The sequence below is a fragment of the Nyctereutes procyonoides genome, unplaced genomic scaffold (assembly GCF_905146905.1).
Source record: "Nyctereutes procyonoides isolate TBG_1078 unplaced genomic scaffold, NYPRO_anot_genome, whole genome shotgun sequence".
Classification (NCBI taxonomy): domain Eukaryota; kingdom Metazoa; phylum Chordata; class Mammalia; order Carnivora; family Canidae; genus Nyctereutes; species Nyctereutes procyonoides.
Genome location: NW_026575046.1, coordinates 17,435,053 through 17,445,120, shown reverse-complemented (window position 1 = coordinate 17,445,120; position 10,068 = coordinate 17,435,053). Strand labels below are relative to the sequence as shown.

The window sequence follows — 10,068 nt, the reverse complement described above, 5'->3', positions numbered from 1 at the left end:
GGGGGTCACTTTCAGCTCCTTGCAGCTGTTTTGTGGTCCCTCCATCTTCAAAGCCAGCAATAGCACATAGCACCCTTCTGATGCTTTGAATCTCTCTACTTCCTGTTCTGCCTTCCTCTTCTGCTTTAAAGAGCTCACATGATTAGATCAGGCCCATCCCAATCATCTCCACATGTTAAGGTCCACTGATTTGGACTTTATACCCAGAAAATCCTTTCACAGATTCATATTCTACAGTAACAGGGGACAGGAATCTTGGGTCCTCTACAGAATTCTGCCTACCTAGAGGTGATCTTCATTGCACAGGCAACAGTAGTGGTCATGTCCCAGCCACTTGGTTCCTGCTGGGAGACAGACATTGCTATGTGTGTCTCATGTCCTGCTTCTTCGGTCTGTGGTGCTTCCTTGGTTCTTATCATTCCCAAGCTTAGTCTCCTAGCCTGTCATCAAATCTGGTAATTCATAATATAAATAAATAAACCTCTATTTACCTGATATCATCCCAAACTGCCTTCTGTTGCACTCAAGAAACCTGTCTCAAGCTCCAGAAGATGCCCAGCAATCCACCACAAAACAGGGATTCTTACAGAAGGGGAAGTGTGGTAGGGCAGGGAAAACCCACAGGCGGCTTTATCAAACCACATACCCCCATCCCCATAAATCTGACATGCTGGTTTAAAATACTGGAGTTCTATTAAACCACAGGAAAGCAATGACTGTTTAATTTTTTTAAATATGGAACACTTCACAGATCTGTGTATCAGCCTTGCACGAGGGTCATGCCAATCTTCTCTAATCTTTCATTTAAACAAAAGTAGTTAGTGGTCTATACGGTAAAAATAAATTAACTGGTCAGGCTGCACAAAATCATGTTCTAATTTTTTTTAAAGACTGGGCTAGACAGAAGCTGAAATTAAACAATCTGACACTAGTTAAAAAGTGAAATACCTATCAAAAAAATCTTTTGACCCCACATAGTTGTTATCCTAATTTTAAATTCATGTTTTCCTAAACCAAACAAATTCTTCTCAAAGAAAGACTCAGCCAGACAACACATGTCTCGAGGTTCAGGCTTTGTACCTGAGCTTGTGGGCAAGGTCACCTTTCAATATAAAACCTAACGTGCGCAGGGTTCCTAGGGCGGCTTTGATGGAAGCCTTCGTGTAACAATATAACCCTTTTCAGTTTATAGTTTCCCTCCCAGGATTTCTGTGTTCTCTGGGGTGAAAAAACTTGGTCAATTCATTTGAATCTGATCATAAGAGTCCAGTCTGTTGCCTTCCAAACTTAGGTTTTTCTGATCCTCGACAAATCCGAAAAGTATAACTGCCCCAGACTAGACAGGGTTATTGGCCTAGGTACCAGTGCCTAAGCAGTCCAGACTGCAGAGAAAAGGGCAGACGAAGCCACCCCCTCTCTCCCTGAACCTTGATTTTGTTTATAGACGGCAGCATTTATGTGGAAAAATGTGTTTGCGCCAGCCTCCTTGAGTAGCGCTGGGGCAGCTCTTTCCTCCTTTGTTGAACTGAGCTTGGAAAAAGCCCCTCAGAGTGAGGAATGGCTGGCACTGGCCAGAACATGCTGTATATTTCCACAGCCTACTCCAATATAAACAGACCAAGCTTATTAGTTCATGAAGAGCCAGGAGCTCCCCTGCTCGGGGAAGACAAATGCCACATCCAGGGAAATCAGGGAAGAGATCAAGCACACATTTTGTGCACATCTGCCTCTGCTCCCTGCTCATACATATTCAGGGTTCTCACTTTCCTTGCATAGCTTCGGGCCCCTAGTGTGTGGCGCTTAACATTTAGCTCCAGGATAAGGTGTTCTGTGCCTTCCAGGCATCCTTGGTTTTTTAGGAGCAGGCAGGAAAAGTGAAGGAGGCATTTCCTACTTTGAACTCTTTAAAAAAAAAAAAAAGATTTATTTATTTATTTATCACAGACAGAGAGAGAGGCAGAGACACAGACAGAGGGAGGAGCAGGCTCCATGCCGGGAGCCCGACGTGGGATTCGATCCCGGGTCTCCAGGATCGTGCCCTGGGCCGAAGGCAGGCGCCAAACCGCTGCGCCACCCAGGGATCCCTCCTACTTTGAACTCTTGACTAATGAATGCAAAGGGCATCTGAACAGCACAGAGATGTAGCATTCAGAGTCTGGAGTCTGATGGCCAGATTTGAATTTAGCTACACACCCATATTGGCCAGGAAAAGTCCTATATTTAACAACATCAGACCCCAAATCTCAGAGACTAAACAAAACACAGGTTTACTGCTCACTTCATGTCATTCTACAATGTGTTTTTGGCCAAGAGGCTCTGCTCCATGCAGGGACTCAGGCTCTCTGTATCCATGTCTTCATCCAGAGCCCTGGAGTTAGCAAGTCAGAGAAGAGCGATTATGGTCTGAGTATGTGTCTCACTTTCACCCTCTAGCCATGGACCAGCACTCAGTTACAGTTTCACCCATCTGCAGGGGAGGTTGGAAATACAGTGTAGCTGTGCACCCTCAGGCAAATGAAAAATGGTTTGGTAAACAATTACCTGGTCTCTGCCATAGCTGCTTACTTAAGAAAATTCCTGTATTAAATGTTTTAACTTCTTTCCCTGTTAATTGGTTATTAGTCAGGATCCTTCAGAGAAACAAAATGTGTGTATGTCAGTGTGTTTGTGTGTGTGTGATACACACAGAGATAGAGATGGAGAGAATGAATAACTAAGAAATTGACTCACATGACTATTAAAGCTGGCAAGTCCAAAATCAACAGATCTGCAGATCTGTAGGCAAGAGTTTATCTAGGCTTGAGTTTGAGTTTGGGGTCAGTCTGGAGGCAAAATTTCTCCTTCAACTGACTGGACGAGGCCCATCAAATTATGGCCCATCACTCTGCTTCACAGTCTACTGATTTAAATTTAACCTCATCCAAAAAGTACCTAGAAAGCAATTATCTAGACTAGTGTGACTAAATATCTGGGTACCATAGCCCAGCAAGTTAATACATTACCATGAACCATTATAATGGGTATGATAAATTAGTATTACGAAGCACCCAGGACCATGTCTGGCACCTAGAAAGGTTTCTGTAAACATTAGTTTACCATAACTACTGTTGTTATATTATCATTACTACTGATACATGAGGCCTGAACATAGCACCATAGCACTACCACCACCTTACCACTCCCCCCTCAACTACCCCAGCAAACCATATAGGGAGTTACTAACCTATAAAGGGCTTATTTTACTTAAATATTTTCTTAATTTTTTTCCAAAGCATTTTCCCATCTACTATTTTACTCAGTCATTCACTCAAACTTATGAAGCAGGCAAGGTGAGATTATTCCTACTGCTTTTATTTTATTTTTAAAGATTTTATTTATTCATGAGAGACACACACAGAGAGAGAGGCAGAGACACAGGCAGAGGGAGAAGCAGGCTCCATGCAGGGAGCTCGACATGGTCTCCAGGATCACGACCCGGGCTGAAGGTGGCACTAAACCACTGGGCCACCCAGGCTGCCCTGTTTTTATTTTAGAGCTGAGGGTCAAAGAGGATGGCTGCCTTCCTGCCCACCCTTCCTAGTTTGTGTCCTATCCCAATCTCCACATTGTGTTTCAGGAGAGCCACCCCTGTCCTATGTGAGAGGTGCCTTTCTTCTCACCTGATCTAAAATTTATTCTATATTATATTCCCATAGAAGTAATAATGTAACAAGTGTTGAGCAGGATTAATTGAAATACTCCTATTAATACTATGCTTCAGGTATTCCATTAAATAGGTATTTGTACACAGATCTCAGGGAACCTAATTCACCATTTGAAACATTTCAACTATTATTTCCATGGAAAAACAAGCCCCATGATTCAAGAATTGAACATATGAATGAATTTAGGGATGACTCTGTAAGAGAGGATTTCCTGCATGAATTCAGATACCAGTATGGGTTTAGGCATTCCTGGGAACCAGTTAGAGTTTGTCCTTCCCATTTTCTATGTTATGGGGCTCACCCTTCTACAGCCAGTCTATTTTCTTCATCACTGTTTATGCTAAATAAATAGGATAAAGCAGAAGTCAAAAGTCTGGGTATCTGATTTGGTTCTGCTGTAACCAGATGCAGAAGTCTTTTTACTTTGGTTTCCTTGCAGATCAAGGGGGTTTCATGAACTCATGGTTGGTTGCCTATCAGCTACAACATTTCTCAGTCTACTCTGGGTCACCCTTCCACAGGGTCTGATACCTGCCTGATAATCTAGACTCACAAAGCTCTGCTTCCTCCCATCCTACATAGTGGTACTGAAGTCTCAAAGAGGGATCATAATGACCCCAAAGCCTTCAACACACAAAAGAATCCATTGCTAATGGTGGGAGTTCAGGCACAGAGCCACTCTGCTAGGCCCCAGCCATTGTCCCCTAAATTCTATCAATTGGGAAACAGCACATTCTCCACCCTCTCACCAGTCAGTTTGGGATTATGTACCCAGCCACCCAAGGTTAGAGAAAGAATGTTTATGCAGGCTGAAATGATCAGAGTAATTGGAGCCATGAAAACTTCAGTTGGAGAGTCATTCAATCACAGATATTGTCCCTCAAAACCCAAATCCCTTAGAGAGCAAATTATTTCAGCTGCCTGAGCTGGTGCACTTTTGAATGCAGTTGGTACAGAGCCTCCTTCCCAGTGAAAAGCACGATCCCCTCTCCCCAAGGGCACTAGTGACCCCCACAGAACCTTTTCTCCCTGACCTGCATGCTGGCCAATCATGCTTTTCTGAAACTAGATACTGTGAGGCCAGACCTGTGCATAGCAAAAGAGGCTGTCCAGCTCATTAATCCAATGAAAGGATAGCTTTACACAGGGCACATAGCGTTCCACTCAGCCCATAATGCCTGCATGTTTCTGGGAGCGGCATTGCTGTTAAATATCCAAGACAAATCTAAGCCTGCTGAGCAGTCCATCCACTCTTGTCAACTCTGAGCAAAATAAGTCACACAGTGTAGTGTCACACAGTGTAGTGTAACACAGACCTAATGGTTCTGAGACCTAAGGTTTGGCCCAGTTTCTGTAACTTACTTAATAGGTGACCTTGCACAAGTCATTTCACTTCTATGGGACCATCTGGCTCTAGGATTCTATCACTAGAACCACATATAACCATGGAGTCATGACATTCTTCACTTTTATTATTTTCTCTCCAAAAGAAAAAGGTTAAAAAAATGAAAGAAAACAAACATCAGATACCTTTGACATATCAGGATAGTCTTTCAATCCTCCCAATAACCCAATGAGACAAGTATTATTGTCCTTATTTTACAGATGAGGAAGTTTAGTAAATGCTATGAGCTGACTTGTGCCTCCCCCAAATTCATAAATTGAAGCTCTAAGCCCCAATGTGACTATATTTGGAGATAGCACGTTTAGAGGAGGTAATTAAGGTTAAATGAGGTCATTAGGGTAGGGATCTAATCCCATAGGACTGGTGGCCCTGTAAGAAGAGAAGGAGAGTCCTTCCCCCACCACATACACAGAAGAAAGGCCAGGTGAGCACACAGTGAGACAGCACATGCTCAAGAAAATATATCTGACTGAAGACTTCATGACATTCATTTAAACTTGAAAAGTGAACTTGAACCTCCAGTCTCTAGGCTCAGGAAGTTTGAAAATAGTCTTAAATCTCCTACTACTTAATAAATACTTCAACTTTAAGAATAACAGACATAAACCCTTCAACTAGAACTGGACAATTACAAATTTCTGAAACAATTTTTGTTTTTTAATTACCGATCAGGGATCCTTGGGTGGCGCAGCAGTTTAGCGCCTGTCTTTGGCCCAGGGCGCAATCCTGGAGACCCGGGATCGAATCCCACGTCGGGCTCCCGGTTCATAGAGCCTGCTTCTCCCTCTGCCTGTGTCTCTGCCTCTCTCTCTGTGACTATCATAAATTAATAAAAATTAAAAAAAAATTACCGATCAATTTTAAGTCTAAACTTTCTCTGATGCTAGTTCCAGGGTGACATTGTCCTAACACTGCTATAATCAACAGAAAGCAGACTTCATTGGTTGACAACTTCTACCATCACTTCTATTTATTTTTATCATAGTCTCCTTTGTCCAAGGTAGAGAATAATTCACACACATATAAGTATTCACGCATGTACATATGTGTGTATTTGCCTGGACCTGCATAAAATACCCTTGAAAGTATTCACCAAAAATACTGGTAACATTGGTTTTCTCTGAAGAGAACTTGGAGGATCAAAAGAGGGAAGAGAGGCTTTAAAAAATATTTGTGTGGTTTCTTAAAATTATTTACTATTCCATTGAGGTAAAATATGTAAATCTTAAGTGAAAAGCTCAATGAATTTTTTACATATGTATCTACCCATATAAACAAATAATCAAAATACAGAACATTCCTAGAACCCCAGAAGATACCCCTGGCTCCTACCTAGTCAATACCCAGCCTCCTAAGATAAGCACTGTATAAATGGATTCATACAGTTTATAACTTTTTGCGTGGCTTCTTTCACTGAATATTATTTTGATGAGATTCATCCACGTTGTTTTTCATATGGCAGTTCTTTTTCATTACCATATAGTGTTCCATTAGGTAAATGAATATACGACAGTTTGTATAACTACTACTGTCAATAGGCATTCAGTTGTTTTCAGTTTGGGAATATAATGAATCAAAGCTGCTGGAAGTATTCTGGTAGTATTCTGGGAGTCTCCTGGTGATCTTACAAGTACTGAGGAATTGCTAGATCACAAGTAAGGGTATTCTGATGTTAGTAGATATTTCCAAGCAGCTTTTCCAAGTGTTTGTACCAATTTACACTAGCACCATCTGTGTATGAGCATTCCAGTTAGTTGCTTCACATAACTGCCAACTTTTGGTATTGTCAAAGAGAGACAGTAAGCAAGAATCTATATATAGAGAGATATATATGTATCCTTCTACAACTTCTGAATTTTGAAAAAAAGAGTCATTTATTTATTAGGGCGCACATGAGCGTGAGCAGTGGGGGTGGAGCAGGACAGAGAGAGAAATCTTCAAGCAGATTCCTCACTGAGCAGGGAGCCCCACACAGGCTCAATTCCATGACCCTGAGATCATGACCTGAGCTGAAACCAAGGGTCAGTCACTTAACCAACTGAGCCACCCAGGTGCCCCTGCAACTTCTGATTTAAAACCATTTGTACTTATTGCCTATTCATGATTACATAAAAATATAACTTGAACACTTAATAAAAATAAAAGACACAAACTGGCAAAAGTTATGTCTTTCTTTAACGAGATGAATGGCTAGGAGCTTTCCAGATATTCAGCACAGAAAGGGAACTGAGGACTCTGTGACTTGCGCTCTGTAAATGGTGCTGGGAATCCCACCGAGCTGTCAGCCTGAAAAAGAGGCTGACCACCTAAGACCTAAAAAACGTCAAAGACCTTAAAAGATCACTGCACTGATGAACACTTACTGTTGAGAGTGGCACAGGAAGCCTTGGCTAATGACAGAAACCACAGGAAGACTTAGGAGGTAGCATCCACGGAAGCAATATCTAGGAGCAGCCTCATCTGCCACCTCCAAGATCACCAAGAATCTCTTTCAGGAAGCACTCACCGGTATGAACAGTAGACTGGAGGGTCAAACCAGAGAATCACCATTACTCAAGATCCTTGACACTGTTCACTTTCTTGGCTGAATCATCTTCAAAATCCAAAGAGAGACTACATTAGAGCTCACCAGTTTGGGAACACATACTTCCTTGTTGGGGGAGGACAGCCATTCTTCATCAGGAATGAGGCAATACTTGGAGGCTCAAAAATTCTGCATAAAGTCTCCAGACAGCAAGAGACCAACAACCATCCAACTTCCAGTAGAAAAGAAAACCTGGAAAGGATGGGTTAAATCAAATGCTTTAAGCTCTCAACCATGACCCACAGGAAGAAAAATAGTTTACACTGAAAACCCAATACACACGATACCGAATTTAAGTTGTCATCAATTGCAAGATACACCATAATTTTACCACTAAACAAGAACAAAAAAAAATTGTTCATAGTGAAACTCATCATGATTTCAGAGATTTGTAATTGAAAAATTGTATGTCTTAGATAAAATATAACTTGGATGGAATATAGAGAAAATTTCAAGCAATAATCCTAACCTTTATTATGTGCTATTCTATTTAATGTCATTTCTTCCCAAAATGCTGGTAATCACCCATTAAGTTGATTTCAAATTCATTAATGGATTTCAACCTATAATTTGAAAAACACCAGATTAGAATTTAAGCACTAGGACTTCTAAATAATTGTATTAAGAACTCCAAAGAGTTCAAATAAATCTACTGGTAGGACAACTGAATCCAAGTAGTAATTACTGTATCAGTAACACATCTCTGGGCTGAATTGCCTAGAAACCCAAGGTAGAGCAGTGTGTAAACAGTGCTATGGGAATAATTCAAGACAGTGATGTTGTGGATGTGCATTGCTATAATTAAGCCAGAAGACATGTCAGCCAGGGCATTTCTGAGTGCTGATTCCTGCATACCTCCTGTATGTTGTAAGGTATATCTCCAAAATTAGAATGACTGAAAGCCCCTAAAAAAGTGCAATAATCCTTCCCTATAACACCCCTGCCTGGGGGTGTCAGGCTACTATTTATAAACATGGGTTAAGAGGGAAATACCCTAACTTCTGCTTTACAAGTCTCTACAAATGCAAGTATGATAGCCAATCAGAATGCTACTCTGGTACCATATTTTGGAGTCAAATCTTTTCTATTCATATGAGAGCCCAGAGAGAAATCAGATGAGGAGTTTTTCAGTTGTGCATTGCTTGAGCACTTACCTATACACTGAGCATCATCTGAAGGAGATGTATGTTGAGCCACACAGGACACTGAATGACTTTCTACTGGAATTACAGACAAGGTGAACATCTTGTCAAGAGAGTGGTAGCACAGAACAGACTGCTGAATTCTATTTTGCGCTTCACACAGAAAGAGGATTGAACAAGAATTATCCACCAAAACATAGAAGTGGAAAACTTATTTTTCTAACAGGTTTCCAGGAGTGGACTCCCCAGGAGCTCTATACACATGAATAAAACATAAATGTAATTACTGTGAGCTGAACAAAGTTTACTTATTTTTCCAATTTAGTTATGTTTAAAAAAATATTGCCTGGGGGAAGAACACTTGAACATTCCCCCCCCCCCAACAAGAACATATCAATGAGGTCAAAGAGCAAATCAAAGAAAGTATGATGCAAGAAACCAAAACCAAAGTGGTTAAACTCAGGGATTCATAAGCAATTAGACTTTTATTGATCTCAACAGTTTTCTTTCCTTTCTCTGCCAAATCAGGCCCATTGCTATTTTCATCTTCTGAATGTTTGGAACCACAGCAATAGTGATTGGGGAAACTATATATCACTGTACAGGTTGTTCACTGCACAATGGCACCCAGCCAAGAGGATGACTAGAGGCTGACATGCAGCTCACACTTCTTTTGTCCATTGTACATTCTGGCACATGGCTGCTTCTGCCTGGAGGGAGAGGTCCCTTTTTGAGCTTGCAACATGGCACCACATGGGTTAGTGGAGGGACGACCTTGCAAATAGGGAAGGAAGGAGTGAAGCAGTCACTAGCTCTAGCATACTTCAGATGGTATTTCTACCATCTGCATTTCTTCCTAAATATCAGCTAGCTCTAAGAAATAAGTTGGTATCTCAATTCATAAATCTGAGCCTTAGTGTAACTCTACATGTATTTACCAGATATCTGAAATGCAGTTGTAATGTTCTCTTAGAGTCTATTTATTAGAAATTTGGTTCAAAAGTCCCCATGCAATTTGAAGATGAGAGCTGGGGGAGAAGGGAAGAGATGGGGGGAGAGGTAGTATCAGAATTGAGCACCCATGACACAATAGTTTTCTCATATCTTAAAGTGTAGTCAAATTGCATTATTTTCATTAAAACAGACTATACTTTGGCATGTCCCCCAAAATCTCCTATTCTGACCTCCAATTTTAGATGAAACACTTCTTCCATGTGGAAAAAACCTATTGAT

General features: G+C 41.1%; 1 non-coding gene across 1 annotated transcript; it reads right to left on the bottom strand.

Annotated features, from left to right (window-relative positions):
- Positions 1 to 729: 729 nt before the first annotated feature.
- On the bottom strand, positions 730 to 832 carry LOC129510016 (U6 spliceosomal RNA). Its single transcript, XR_008664473.1, has one exon. It is a non-coding gene; the product is annotated as a U6 spliceosomal RNA (small nuclear RNA).
- Positions 833 to 10,068: the final 9,236 nt, after the last annotated feature.